Source organism: Triturus cristatus, chromosome 9 (genome assembly GCF_964204655.1).
Source record: "Triturus cristatus chromosome 9, aTriCri1.1, whole genome shotgun sequence".
NCBI lineage: Eukaryota > Metazoa > Chordata > Amphibia > Caudata > Salamandridae > Triturus > Triturus cristatus.
This window is the reverse complement of record NC_140592.1, coordinates 286204532-286219314: the sequence shown is the minus strand read 5'-3', so window position 1 is coordinate 286219314 and position 14783 is coordinate 286204532. Positions and strand designations below refer to the sequence as shown.

General features: G+C 43.7%; 1 protein-coding gene and 1 long non-coding RNA gene across 3 annotated transcripts in view; one reads left to right on the top strand and one right to left on the bottom strand.

The window, feature by feature from the left end:
• The window catches only part of LOC146797756 (uncharacterized), an 84284-nt gene that overhangs the window by 3963 nt on the left and 65538 nt on the right, over nucleotides 1-14783 (top strand). The window contains exon 2 of the long non-coding RNA XR_014968527.1: nucleotides 12121-12291. This is a non-coding gene — a long non-coding RNA (uncharacterized LOC146797756). The remainder of the gene's footprint in view (nucleotides 1-12120; nucleotides 12292-14783) is intronic.
• Nucleotides 1-14783, bottom strand: part of LOC146797757 (leucine-rich repeat and fibronectin type III domain-containing protein 1-like protein) — a 379158-nt gene that overhangs the window by 332442 nt on the left and 31933 nt on the right. The gene's annotated exons all lie outside the window — the stretch shown is intronic.

The window sequence follows — 14783 nt, the reverse complement described above, 5'->3', positions numbered from 1 at the left end:
TACAAATTGGTGAAAAGTGAAATACAGGGGTATTTTTCACCTCGGGGTATTGAGTGAGACCATGGGCAACTCGAGCTTCATTCTTATTGTCTGTTTGATGTCATTCAGATCCCCTCCTCGAAAAGAATCCTAGAAATTCACTGTAACCCAGATATAATTCTATATGTAATGAAAATGCAACCTACGTTTTAATACTGAGCAGTGTAATTCAAGAGCAGTTATGCCATCTCCCCCAGCAATACTCTGCTTCCTTAATGAGAGATATTGGACATTATATGGTTAGAGCTGTCAGAATTACGCTGTGAGCTAATTTAATGTTATTAATGTGATTTCTGTGAAGATTTCAAATCATTTTTCTGAAGCTACTCATCAAGTTATAAAAAACACATAAAACAGAATTAACACTAAGAGGAACCAGAGCGCTCTCCAAAGTGTGTGCACAACCCACGCAGGGGCGTGGCAGGATGATGAGCACGACGATGAATGAACATACATGCACCTCCTGCTGACGTACATGTTCAGTGAAATAGGGGAAGGGAGGCAACACTTGCGATTTGCACCATTGGCTGAAAAAAAGATGACTGGGGGATAGGGATGCTCCTACAGATTATATTTAAATATGAATGAAACTTAAATTATGCCGGCATAATTAGGGAAATTTCGTATTATGCTTATTACATGAATTGCTAGGAAGAAGCCATTTTGGGCCAGATGTACATAGACTTCGGTTTGCGATTTCCTAATAGTACATTTTTGTGATTTGCTATGAAGAAATCGCAAACAGCTATGTACAACAGTGTGTTTTACACTGTTGGGGATTCCCAGTGGGTCGCAATTGACATACCTCATTAATATTCATGAAGTAAGTCGCAATTTGCGACCCATTGGGAATCACTGAAAACTCAGGAATGGTGGCCTACTGGGACCAGCAGACCACCATGCCTGCCTTTGCTTTTAAATAATCAATGTTTAGAAAAAAACACAGCCCATTTTCCTTAAAGGAAATTGCAAAGTGTTTCAAAAACAAAAACGAAAAGTTTTCTTTTTATTATTTTAGAGCAGGCAGTGGTCCATTGGACCACTGCCTGCTCTTTAATAACGTTTTTGCAGACATTCACTACGGGGAAGAGGTCCCCTGCGGACACCTTCCTGTTTGCGAATGGGTTACCACCTCCTTGAAGTAGGTAGTAAAATTTGAATGTTTTGCGACACATTTCGGTTGCAAAACATTCACACATACCACTGCGATTCGCTATTAGGAAAGCAAGGCCTTAACACGCCCCTTCCTAATACCAAATCACTCACCCATTTCAATTAATCAATCAATCAAAGGGTTTGTAAAGCGCAGCTACTCACCTTAAGGGGGCACGCAGCTCCTGGAAGTTAACGGTGTTTCGCCAAAGAGCCAGGTCTTGAGGCGCTTCAAGAACTTCGGGAGTGATGGTGTCTGTAAGAGGTAGAAAGGGAGGGAGTTCAATGTCTTGGCCGCAAGGAGGGAGAAGGAGCATCCTCCGGGTCTGATCTTCTTGATGCGTGGTACCATCGCAAGTTGGGCTGAGTGGATGGATCTTTGGGGTGTGTGGAGTGAGAGGCGGTGGTTCATGTATGTGGGTCCAGTGTTGTGGATGGCTTTGAGGGCGTGATTGAGGAGCTTGAAGGCACTTTTCTTCTCGATGTGGAGCCAGTGTAGTGTCTATAGGTGTTGGCTGATGAGGCAGTGGTGCGGTAGGTTAAGGACTAGTCTGGGGGCAGCGTTCTGGAGTTGACGGGTGAGGTTTTCGTTGATCCCAGCGTAGAGTGCGTTTCCGTAGTCCAGTCTGCTGCTGATGAGGGCGTGGCTGACAGTTTTCCTGTGTTCAAATGGAATCCAGTTGCAGGTCTTACAGAGTAGGCAGAGGGTGTGGTAGCAGGAAGAGGTAACAGCGTTGATCTGGAGGTCCATTTTGAGTTCGGAGTCCTGGATGATCAGAGGTTACGTGTGTGGTCCGTGGGGGCAGGAGGGTTCCCGAGGGCCACTAGGTGTTGTTCCAGGCATCGAGGTGTGGGCCCATGATGAGTACCTCGGTTTTGTATGTGTTGAGTTGCAGGCAGCTGCTCTTCATCCACCTAGCGACTGCTTCCATTCCTTCTTGAAAGTTGTGTTTGGATATGTTTTGTGATTCGGTAATAGGTTACCAAATCGCAAAATAGGTTTGGTATATATAGAAAAAGGCATTTTTCCGGTCACAAATGGCCCGATTCTGCAAATCGGGCCATTTTTCGACCTGAGAATCTATGTACACATGGCCCTAAGTCACTACACATAATTGCATGCATTTTGCGGTAAATTTTACTACCAATGCTCCATTCATTGAACAAAGTTACAGCAAACGCACGGAAACAACAGAATGCAAGAGGCTGTTGTTCGCAGTGCTTTTGCTTGTTTGCACTTTTTTTTGTATGAAATTCATCGTTGCGTCACAAATCAACGCAAGACCGCATTTCAAGCTAAACCATAGCACAAAAATGAATGATTTGCGTTTGTCTTAATTATGCCAACATTTCACGTAATTACATGAAAGCAATTTCTGTGAATTTCGCATAACCCTAGTTAGAAATCCAGCCATTATCCTGCTTGAAGGCAGAGGCGTTTCAATGAAACACCAACAGGCACATTCACACAGAAGAAGAAGAAGCACTTAGCAGTCCAGCGGCCTGCGTCATCCAGCAGCCAAAGTCTTTCAAGGGAGAAGAAAACTGAAAGACTCAGAAGGGCGTCACAATAAACAAACTGTACTTCACAAGAGGATAATATGGCTGCTTCATCAGAAGGGACCTACAGATACTGGCCCTGGAGGATCATTTAACCAGTGGCGTCGCCAGTGTGTCATGGGCTATTGTGCTAGGAAGGACATTGGCTCTAGGCTATTGTTTGAACTGTGAAATAAAGCAATGGACAGGATTCATGGGGTCCCTCAGTCCTCTGGGCCGTGGTGCCACTGCACCTGCTGGACCAATGGAAGCTACGCCCCTGCCTATTATAACAAGAGACTGCATCACAAGGAAGTATGCAAGAGAAGTTTTTTTCTGGAAGAGATTTAGAACTAAAACGGTCTCTTAAGGTACGGTATATTAAAAAACTTGTTCTGAATGGACCTTATAACGAAAGGCTGTTTCAGAAGGCAGTATGTAATAAGACTGGCACTGGAAGTGTCAAGTAACCAAAGAGTAAAAGAACGTGAGCGTGAGGTTACTCGTCAAAAGAGTATATTGTAAGGAGTCCAGTAGCAAAAAATGTATTCATAAGCAAAGGTCAGTTACCTCACAAAGGCACCACCATGAACATAGGGTTGGGAAAAATTCACTAAGTGTCACTCAGCAGCATCCCACGAGTGACATGAAAACTTCCAATGGGTGGAACTATTCATGTTGCGCTGATCAGGCTACAATTTAGCGCCAGTCGCGCTGAAAAGTCAGCGAGACATGGCACTATCTGGTGGGCAAGAGTGAGTGGCCAATCAAGTTGATTTTAATGCTGTTTGAGTAGAAAATCTACTCAGGGTGCAGCAAATCTACTTGAGACGCAGCCCTCTCACTGTGACCGCTCGTGACTGTCTGCAACCGCCTGTACTGGAAAATCACGCTAGTAGACGCCAAATTTCACTTGCATTTCTGGAACCTCATGGGAAAAAATTACACCATGCAGAGATTGACGAAATTCGCCTGGAACTCTTTTACAAGAGTAACACGGAGTCGCAAAATTCCGCCAATTCCTTGGGCGGAATGAAGCATTCTGCCCACCCCTATTTAAATGCCAGCTGCATCACGTACAAAAATATAACCCCTGCCAATCTAGTTCAGCACTTTAGCTGGCTGTTACAATGTAGTACCAGTTGAGCTGAAACACTGTGTGGCATCTTGCACTGTGTAGCAGTATGCAAGAGGCATGTGATCCCTTGTAGCATAATGTGTGTGTACTTGTGCGCATGTGCACTGCACACTAGAGGACCACAATGATCCGCTGGGTGAGTGTTCCATCATTCTTAGTTGCGAGTCTGCTGTCAGTGAAGTGCTGAGCTACGTGACGGACCCTGCTCTGGCAGGGTGTCTGACAAAATGTTAATTGTATGTGCATCTGATGCAGGCCCCTGTGTCCTCTGTGACGATAGGGTGCTGCCCACACTTCTGGGGGTGCCCGTTCAGTCAAAAGACTATGAATATCTGTGAGCTATAGAAGTCTCTGTGCCCCTCACAACAGCAGCGGCCCGTGCAGGTAAGAGCGGTGGGCCGGGGGTGAGGGATTTCGACAGACAACGAAGGAAAATTAATCATTTAATTTCCCCTCATGGTCGTCGATCGAATCCCACCCCAACCCAGCCCCACCACCACACCGCCACACCGCTCTTACCTGCACGGGTCGCTGCTGCCCTCACGGCATTCTGCAGGCTGGCCCCATCATTCCGAATTACGCCACTGCTTTACTGTTACCCAGCCGCGGTCGGTAGTAGGAGTAGTTGCAGGCCGGTGACGTGGGGAGGGGGAGGGGCAGGGTGGGGGGTAGTAAACTATGGATTACGGAGGTTTACAGGTAAATTAACATATCAATTAATAAAACAAATTTCGTTGCGTGCCCTGCATCGCATTTGGGGAAGCAGTGCACGCAACAAAATTCGTTTTATTCATTTATATGTTAATTTACCTGTAAACCTCCGTAATCCATAGTTTACTACCCCCACGTCACTGCCCTGCAGCTACTCCTACTACTGACCGCGGCTGCTGTTACCTGAACTGGATTTATCTTTTGATCCTTTGAATAAAGCTACCTGCTTGCACCAGCGGTTCAACTGTTGCAGCGATAACGAGTGTCCCAGAGGGGGGATGAAGTATTTACCGGGTGCAGTAGATACCAACACCAGAGGCTGAGTTATTCACTTGGTCTGGTAAGTGCCTCCTATTCCGAGTTTTAACTCTGAAATGAAACACAACATAAGGGATTTGGTGCTTTCCTCACCGAGTTCTACGTCTCTGTAACTAACAAGCATTTTCACCTGCTTCATTTTGGAAGGTTTGAGCTGTCGAATTGGAAAATTGCCATTTTTTATTGGGGCAGGTAATGACCCCACATGGAAAACTTTTTAGAGATCAAAAATTCAATTCCTGCTTAAACTAAACTCTTGATTAAAATTTAGCCCCACATTTGGAAAAGGTGTCTACATACAATCACATTTTATTTGAATGTTGCTTCTGTTGCAAGTGAAAATAATTCCTCAAGGATTACTAAAGCCCCAAAAACAAACATCACACAACTCCCATTATCATGTATACGGGGGGGGGGGGGGTACTTTAGCCAAAATAATACATGATCACACCATCACTGTTCTCAGAAACCACTTAAAACCTTGGTGCGTAGCTCTTTCATATGAAAGAGTGGGCATGCGCGCAGACATGGAGTATAAAAATAAAACCTCTAGTGCAAAATTAAACACATCAAAAACCTGTTATTTGTTGTAAACAGATATTAGAAACAGTTCAATATGAGTCAGTTTTATTAATTTTTTTTAAAGCTGCCCTAGCTCGAAATTTGTAGAAACTGCAGAAAGATTCTAACTATCTAAGGAGTGCAAAAAATCAACCTGTTCTCCCTACTGGTCATGGTAAACTAAAATAAAATAGAGCAGAAGAAAGAAAAGCTGGGCTCCATTGTTGCTTTAAAACAGCTGCTTCAATCATGCTCTGTGACCGGGCGTTCACCTGGCTGCCAGAACTTGACTATAATAACTTATATTAGAAGAGTCCTGACCTCTTTCGGTCCATCACAAGATGCTTATTATAAAGAAATTAGAGACTGGCATTTATACAGGCATTACAGAATTCCATGTATTATATTGAGAATTGTCACAGAAGATATAGCCAGGTTTTCTCTATAACCAATAAAAATAGAAGCAACTCTTGCCAGTCTCTTTTGTAACCTGGGCCAAGTGACGTCTAATGACAAGGCGCCTTGTAGCTTTCTCTGCGCGACTTCCTTTGAGGCGGCCATGATGTGGTGGTCAAGCTGGCATTTGGCATTCTCATGAAACGTGTTCCTACAGAGTTGGCAGGAGCACTTTCATAAAATTTCTCTGCCAGTGTGCTGAAAAGTCTTAATTTGGCAGCCGGGCAAATGCGACTGTGAAAGGGTACTCGTTAACTATTCAAGTACTTTCATTGTGTGCCAGAAAATCCTGATGCTTCACAGGTGCTGACTCCAGCTTTTTTTCAAGATATGCTAAGGGTGGTCCATATGCCATTAATTACATCCAATGTGCCAGGGCAAACACTGTGCCCTCCTCACCCAATAGCACAGGTGCAAACTTTACGAAGAACTGCTCAAAACCTGTCTCACTCATTGTGTCACACGGTGTCTCACTCACTGTCACTCACTTGCTATAATTCCTAATCACACTCAAAAACTGTCTCTCTCGTTTGCTCACACTTTCATTCGCTGTCACAGTCATTATCTCACATGTTGCTTCCCTCACATGCTCACTGTCTCAGTCACAGGCTCACTTAGTGTCTCAATAACAAGTTCAAATTGTCTCAAACACTGTTGGGCACACCATATCACCTACTGTGTCATGCAATCTCACACAGCGTCTCACTCACTTTCACTCAGTCACTCTTTCTCATTGTCACACTTTCTCTCTCATTTACTCACTCTCTCATTCATTGTCTCTCTTGACCTGTCACTGTCTCCATCACATGTTTACTACCTCACTTGGTGTCTCAAATTGTCTCACTCACTGTGCCACTGGGTCTCACCCATTCTCATGCACTGTCTCAATCATATACACACATTGTCTCACATTCTCACACTGTTTCACTGCCCCACATCCCACTCAAATGCTCACTCAAATGGTCACACTCATGCACACTCATTGTCTCACTCAATAGCTCAGACTTTCACTCGGTCACTCTCACTCTTACACTCACTCTCACTCACTCACTCATTCAATTTAACGTAGAGTATTGTTGACCTGCCGTCAGCTGCCAAGGTGGATCCCTCCTTTCTACTCAGCTACTGGTGTTCCATTTGGAATTCCCTCCTCCAGAACTCAGACAAGAATCTGCGACCTGGAGCCTATGCAATGCATCAGGAAGAAACATATGTCACAATCTGTGCTAAAACCCAATGGGCCTGATTTAGTGATTGAAGGAGGGGGTTACTTTGTCACAAACGTGACAGATATCCAGTCTGCCATATTATGATCCCATTATAGCCTATGGGGATCATAATATAGCGACAGGATATCAGTCACGTTTGTGATGGAGTAACCCCTCCGCCAAACTCTAAATCAGGCCCTATGTGGGCTCCAACAGCCTCTTGTTCATCACCCACCCTTGTGATGAGTTGCAAAATGGTGTGGTGACAGGCTGATTGGCCAGCAGCCCTGGGCACTGTAGGAGTTAAGCTTGAAGTGCTCAGGAGTACTGTTAAATATTACACAAAATTCTTACAAAAAGGTGATGTTTATTTTCCAGCACGGCTTAACATCTCAAGCAGTCAAGCAACAGATGAAATCTGATAGTCCTGGAATCTCTTGCCACAGAAGCTCCACATGGAACCCTGGAATTCACATTTATACAAATACATGTCGCACGCCTTAAAGTGAACATGCATCTAAAATACAACATTATGAAAATGTAACACATCCCCCTTATCAAATAAACAAACAATAAAAGAACTACATTAAACATAACCACTAAACGATCTGGGTGCTGTTCTAACACGCCCATCACTTCTAACTCTAGAAGCGACTGATTCATCCATACCTGCTCTATGTAATTTACTATCCTCATCGACTCCATTGGTGTGCTCATTATTACCATATTGCATTGGACACCTCGCTACCCTCCTGGAATTCCACACTTTAGCAACCTGAGTGATTACACTATTCTTGAACACTTTTTTTATTTGTATGGGTCTGCCAAATTTACTTGTACCTTTATTGATTAGAGTGGGTCTTAAGATCCTAACCCAATCACCCACCCTCCAGTTATGTGCTTTAGTTTTCCATTTGTTGTCATACCACATTTTGGTCTTTCCTTGTTTCTGTTCAACTCTATTAGCAACCTCTTGTACATCATCCTTGTGTTCCAATACTTCCTTACATTTTACCTTAAACCACCAAGGACACACTTCCGAAGCTGGGTCTCTACCTTTTAATAATCTGAAAGGACTGATCTCAGTGGTTGAATGTGGGGTAATCCGATATACCCAAAGTTTCTCTCTGAGTGCACTCAACCAATCTCCCTTTAATGTTAAAGATTCAATCACAAAGTTTTTTAACACCCGATTGAATCGTTCAACTTGACCATTCTCATGGGGTTCATAAAGGGAGGTGCAGATATGTTGAATAGAACAACCTTTAAGAAACTTCTCCATCTCACCTGACACCAACTGCACCCCATTATCTGAGACCAGAGTAGAAGGACACCCTTCCCGTGAGAAAACCTTGAAGAAATGAATCACCGCACTAGTAGTTGCCTTTGCCACAAACTTGACTTCAGGCCATTTAGAATGGTAGTCGATTATAACCAAAGCAAAGCGTGAGTTCTCTGGCAACATGTGAAAAGGCCCTGAGATATCAAAAGCCACCTTTCTCCACGGTTCTTTTGGCCATTCCACAGTTTTTAAAGGAGGAATGTTGACTTTCAACATCTTGTCATTTGAACAACAGTCATTACACTCCCTCACTGTACGATCAACTACCCTGTCCATACCTGGCCACCAAAAATATGATCTTAACAACCGCTCCATAGCAGAGATGCCCGGGTGTGTTTTATGTGCTAAATTGAGTATCATTTCTTGAATGCCTTGTGGAGGAACACATTTCTCTGCTCTGAAAATGAAATCTCCATCACAAAACAATTCATCAGCTACCATGAAAAACGGCAAAAGTTCTGAAGCTATATAATCCTTCCTGGGCCATCCTTCCATTACATATTTCTTAAGAGAAACCCATTTGTCATCTTTAACTTGGCTTTCCTTCCAAGTTTCTTCTGTGATTTCTTTGTAACATGTAGGGAAAACGTCACCAACACTTAGCACAAAATCTAACTCATCGATCCTGTTGACACTACCATTTGCATCCTCACATGGAAGTCGTGATAAACAATCTGCTGTGACATTTTTCTTACCTGGCAAATATTCAACTGTGAAATTATACTCTTGTAATCTAGATGTTAACCGAGCTATTCTAGCAGTTGAATTCCAACCACCACCTGCCGACAAAATGTGGACTAACGGTTTGTGATCGGTCCTGAGCACAAATCTGCTCCCCCACACAAACATCCTGTAATGTTCCACTGCCCACACGCATGCCAACAATTCCCTCTCGATAACCGCATATCTGCGTTCCGTATCGTTAAGGGTTCTGGAGGAAAATGCTACATTCCATTCCTTTCCTTCATCCTTTTGTGATAGCACACTGCCCAAACCATATAAACTAGCATCTACAGTAATTATACAAGTTTTTCTCATCTTAAACGGTTTAAGTGTGGGAGCATTTACAACATCATTTTTGATAACTAAGAAAGCCTTGTTCTGTTTATCACCCCACTCAAATGCAGTTTTTTGCCTTAACAACTTCCTTAATGGTTCCATTTTGGTAGCAAAATTTTGAACAAATTTGCTATAATATTCGCACATACCCGAAAATGACAACAGCTTTGTTCGACGGAGCCGGTGCATTTAAAATAGCATCAACATTCGACTTCTTAGGAACTAAACCATTACCAGACAAAGTATGGCCCAAATATTCTACCAAACTCTTAAATAACTTACACTTGTGTGCCTTGAGTGTAAGTCCAGATGTTTCTAGCCTTTTACACACTTCCTTAAGATGTAATTCATGTTCAGTCTCATCTTTTGAAAATACTAAGATGTAATCTTGGAAACATTTGACGTAATTTTTAATGTCTCTAAACATCTGGAACATAACTCTCTGGAATACAGAGGCTGCCGAAGCGAGCCCAAATGGCATTCTAGTATATTGGAACAAACCAAAGGGTGTTATGAACGCTGTATATTTTTTAGACTCTTCAGTGAGTTCAATTTGATGGTATGCAGACCTTAAGTCGAGGGTAGAAAATATTTTAGCACCATCAAACAATGAAACCAATTAATTTATATTGGGAAGCGGGTGACAATCTATAATTATATTAGAATTTAAGGCCCTCAAATCAACACACACGCGTAATTTTTGGTCTGGTTTGCGTACCAATACAATTGGAGAAACCCATTCCGCCGATTCAATAGGTTCAATAATGTTATCCCTAGCAGTTCATGTAACATGTCTTTAAGTTCGTCCCTGACATTGATTGGTACCCCTCTTAAACTTTGTTTGACTGGAGTAGCATTATCTTTCAGCACAATTTTGTGTGCAAAATGTTTTAATTTCCCCAACTTCTCGCAAAAAACTTTATCAAACTTGTGTGTAATAAGTAACCTACCCCTTGTGGATTCTGCTACTTGGTTTATCGTGGTGGTCATGCCCATGTCTCGTTCACTGCACAATGACACAGGGTCCTTAGAACGTGGATTAAGCATGATACCTAATTCCCATTGGTCTCGCCACCCTAATACATTTACACCTTTTGTGGCTATGTACAATTTGATATCAGCAGACCTACCTCTAAAACTTAAGGATACCTTAAAATACCCTTCCATGTCAATCTTTGATCCATCAAAACTTTCAGCTTGTATATCAGATGGTTGTATGTCATTGAAATTGCAGTGGTTTTGCAATTTTTCTCTAAAATACTCCTTGCTAATAATTGTCCAAGGAGAACCTGAATCCACCATTAACTCCAATTCTGAACCTGAAACACCAAATACACATTTAGGGGACTTCATACACTTCTTTTCTTCAAATCCAGAATGCATGATGGAAACCACAAAACCCTTGTACGTGTCTTGAATTTCTTTGACAGAGGTAATTTTGTTGGTATCAGTATTAACCTTTGTGGTATTGCGTGTTTGATAGTTGAAACGTCTGTCTCTACAAACGCTGCTGAAATGTCCTGTTCTACCATATACCCTACATTCTCTATTCAATGCAGGACAACCCTGAAATGAAGCGATGTGTGTTTTGCTCCCACATCTATAACAAACCAATGGACTTCCTGCGTGATCTTGTTTTCTACCTGAATAATTGTTGTAATTGGGTTTGAACCTTACTTGTGTATTGTTTGTGTTTTTTGTATCTCCTTTTGCATTAAGTGCACAAATCTCGTCCTCAGTGGACGATTTACTTGACTTCTGACTGACTACATCCATCCATTTCTCTGACAATTCTGTTGACTTTGCTATAGCTATGGCTTCCTCAAGCTGAGGGTCACCCATAACCCATAATTTCTCTTGTGTTTTCTTATTCTTTACATGCACTATAATCTGATCACGAATCATCTCATCAGTGATGTTACCAAAACTACAATGTAAACTTAGAGATCTTAGTGCAGTTAGGAAGTCATCGAACGATTCATCATCTTTTTGTGCTCTTGTATAAAATTTAAACCTGTTTAACGCAATGTTGGACGTTGGTTTAAACCTTTTCTCTAACCTGGATAAGGCTTCTGTATAAACATTGACATTGTCTCCTTGACCCCCTTGAGAAATTACTTGAGGTAGGGATCTGAAAACTTCTTGGCCCTCAGAACCTAGACAGTGAAGTAAAATACTTTTTTTTCTTTCAGCCCCCATGCGTTCCCCATCTATAGCCTTCATATAATTAAAGAATTCCTCTTTCCATCTAGGCCAGGGTAACGGTGGGTCACCTTTGCTTTGAAGGAATTTTGCTGGGGCTTCAAATTGCATGTTTGTTCTTGACCTGAATTTCTACTAAAATAAAAAAATATATATTTATGTGTATTTTATGCCTTATGAATGGAGTTTTAATCATGCATTCTACTAATGATTTCACTGAAATAATTATTTAACATTTATACACTCTTTAAAATATTTGACAGAATAAAGTACTGAATTAGGCATAATAAACTTGAAACGGCTTTTAAATTGCCAGCCTGTAGTCTACTTTGTCTCTTTCCGGCGTTTTCGTTGCTGAAACGGCTTCAATTCTCTCTTTGCGTCTTTTTTTTCAGTTGCTAGGTAACAGAATGGATGCTTTGAGTGTCCGTAGTACGTGCGTGATGACGCGCACGTTGTCGAAAGCTGAAAGGAATGCAAACAAAGACGCCCTTGTTGATGCAGGCAGTGACGTGTGGAAGAGGTGCGCGACACTGCGTTGGTGCGAGAAGCGACGCGTGGTGAAGGTGCGTGCTCTATTCGAAAAATGCCCGGCTCAACCGTAAGTCATGTAGCCAACAAAATAGTCTTGTAATTATAAAAAATAGTACTTGTATAGAGCTTGTGCCCTCGCCTTGTTACTCACAGTACACCCTTCCGCACCAGTATTAACACGACTTGTTCCTTCCTCTCATCGCACAGCGATCACGATTCTCCTCCACCATAAAACACGGCTTCCCTATTGAGTTAGACCGCTTGTTTCTTTGTGTTGAAACTTGAGAATCTCTCCAACAGCCAATTTTCCAATGATTTGTTCTGCTTCAATAACCGGCATATGCATCCACAGAAATTCGACTCGATTTGCACAGCTTAACAGCTGCAATAACCAGCATTTAGATCCATAGAAAACAGCATAACGTGGGTAAAATACTCCGCTCCCGTACTGAATATGGCAGGAGTAGTTCCGCTCGTCACCAATTTGTTAAATATTACACAAAATTCTTACAAAAAGGTGATGTTTATTTTCCAGCACGGCATAACATCTCAAGCAGTCAAGCAACAGATGAAATCTGATAGTCCTGGAATCTCTTGCCACAGAACCTCCACATGGAACCCTGGAATTCACATTTATACAAATACATGTCGCATGCCTTAAAGTGAACATGCATCTAAAATACAACATTATGAAAATGTAACAAGTACCTATACAGGTGACACTGAAACGCATCTCAAACAGAAGGGCGTAAGATGCAGTTGGCCTCTGAGGCCAGTTCGGGGACTTTTCTACCCCTAGACAATCTGTCTGATGGCTGGAGCAGTTGCCTACTCCAGCCATCACCTAGATGTCACTGCCTGCTGCTTGATGCGGTCATCATTTTTTTTCTGCTATAATGATAGTGAATAACAGTGTTTAATTTCAGCTGGTGGTTTCCAGTGCTTGGCACCGGTACTTAATTGTCAACATCAGGACTTATGACAGTCTGCCACATGGTGGCGCTATATATCTAATTTAGAGATGAGAGAAACAACAGGATTAGAGGCATGGAATAATTGTAGTAGTCTGATGGTCAGTGGTTATGTTGGTACAGTCATTGCAGTGCTGGCAGGGGCAATCAATCAATCAAGGGTTTACAAAGCGCACTGCTCACCCGTGAGGGTCTCAAGGCGCTGGAGGGGGAGGGGGGGGGGGGCGGCAGCTCCGGATCAGTCGTAGCTACGGATCTGTGTAAGGACCAGGTTTTTAGGTCCTTCATGAAGGTTTGAGGGTTGGGGAGCATCTGATGTTCACAGGGAGCTCGTTCCAGGTCTTGGCTGCGATGTAGAAAAAGGCTCTCCCGCCTGTTCTGCTACTGCGGATGCGGGGGACCTCTGCCAGGGCGAGGTCGGCTGAGCAGAGGTTCCTCTTGCGTATGTGGAAGGATAGTCTCTCGTTGAGGTATATGGGTCCGATGTGGAGGGATTTGTAGGCGTGGGTGAGGAGCTTGAAGGTGACCCTCTTCTCGACGGGGAGCCAGTGGAGGTCTCGCAGGTGTTGGGTCATGTGTTCATGGCACGGAGTCCCGAGGACGAGTCTGGCAGCGGCGTTCTGGATGGTCTGGAGTCTGCGTAGTAGAGTTCTGTGGATACCGGCGTATAGGGCATTGCCGTAGTCCAATCTGCTGGTTATGAGCACGTGGGTGACGATTTTTCTGCAGTCGGGGTGGGATCCATTTGAAGGTCTTGCAGAGGATGCGCAGGTAATTGAAGCTGCTGTAAGCGACGATGGTGATCTGGCGGTTCATGGAGAGGGAGGAGTCGAGGATGATGAAGAGGTTTCGAGTGTGGTACGTGGGAGTGGGTGGATTCCCGAGGGCGGAGGGCCACCAGGTGTTGTCCCAGGTGGAGGTGCAGGGTCCGAGGATGAGGACCTCGGTCTTCTCTGAGTTGAGCTTCAAGCAGCTGTCTTTCATCCAGTCTGCCACGTTCTTCATTTCTTCCTGGAAGGAGAGTCTGGTGTCTTCGGGATTCTTCGTGAGTGAGAGGATGAGCTGGGTGTCGTCAGCATATGATACAATGCTGAGCCCATGCGGTCTTACGATGGCGGCGAGTGGGGCCATGTAAATGTTGAAGAGCGTGGGGCTGAATGATGATCCCTGGTGTACTCCGCAGTTGATGTCGGTGGGTTTGGAGATGAAGGGAGGGAATCTTATCCTCTGGGTTCTGCCGGCGAGAAAGGATCAGATGCAGTTGAGGGTGGCTCCATGCATTCCAGTGTCATGAAGTCTGGCTGCGAGAGCGTGGTGAGACACGGTGTCGAAGGCTGCGGAGAGGTCTAGAAGGATGAGGGCCGCGGTGTGACCCTGGTCGAGTAGCATGCAGATGATGTCAGTGGCGGCGAGGAGGGCGCTCTTGGTGCTGTGGTTGCTGTGAAATCCAGACTGGGAGGCGTTTAGGATGGAGTACTCTTCGATGAAGGTGGTCAGCTGGGCATTCATGAGTCGAGGGAGAAGAGAAATGGGTCGGTAGTTTTTCAGGTCAG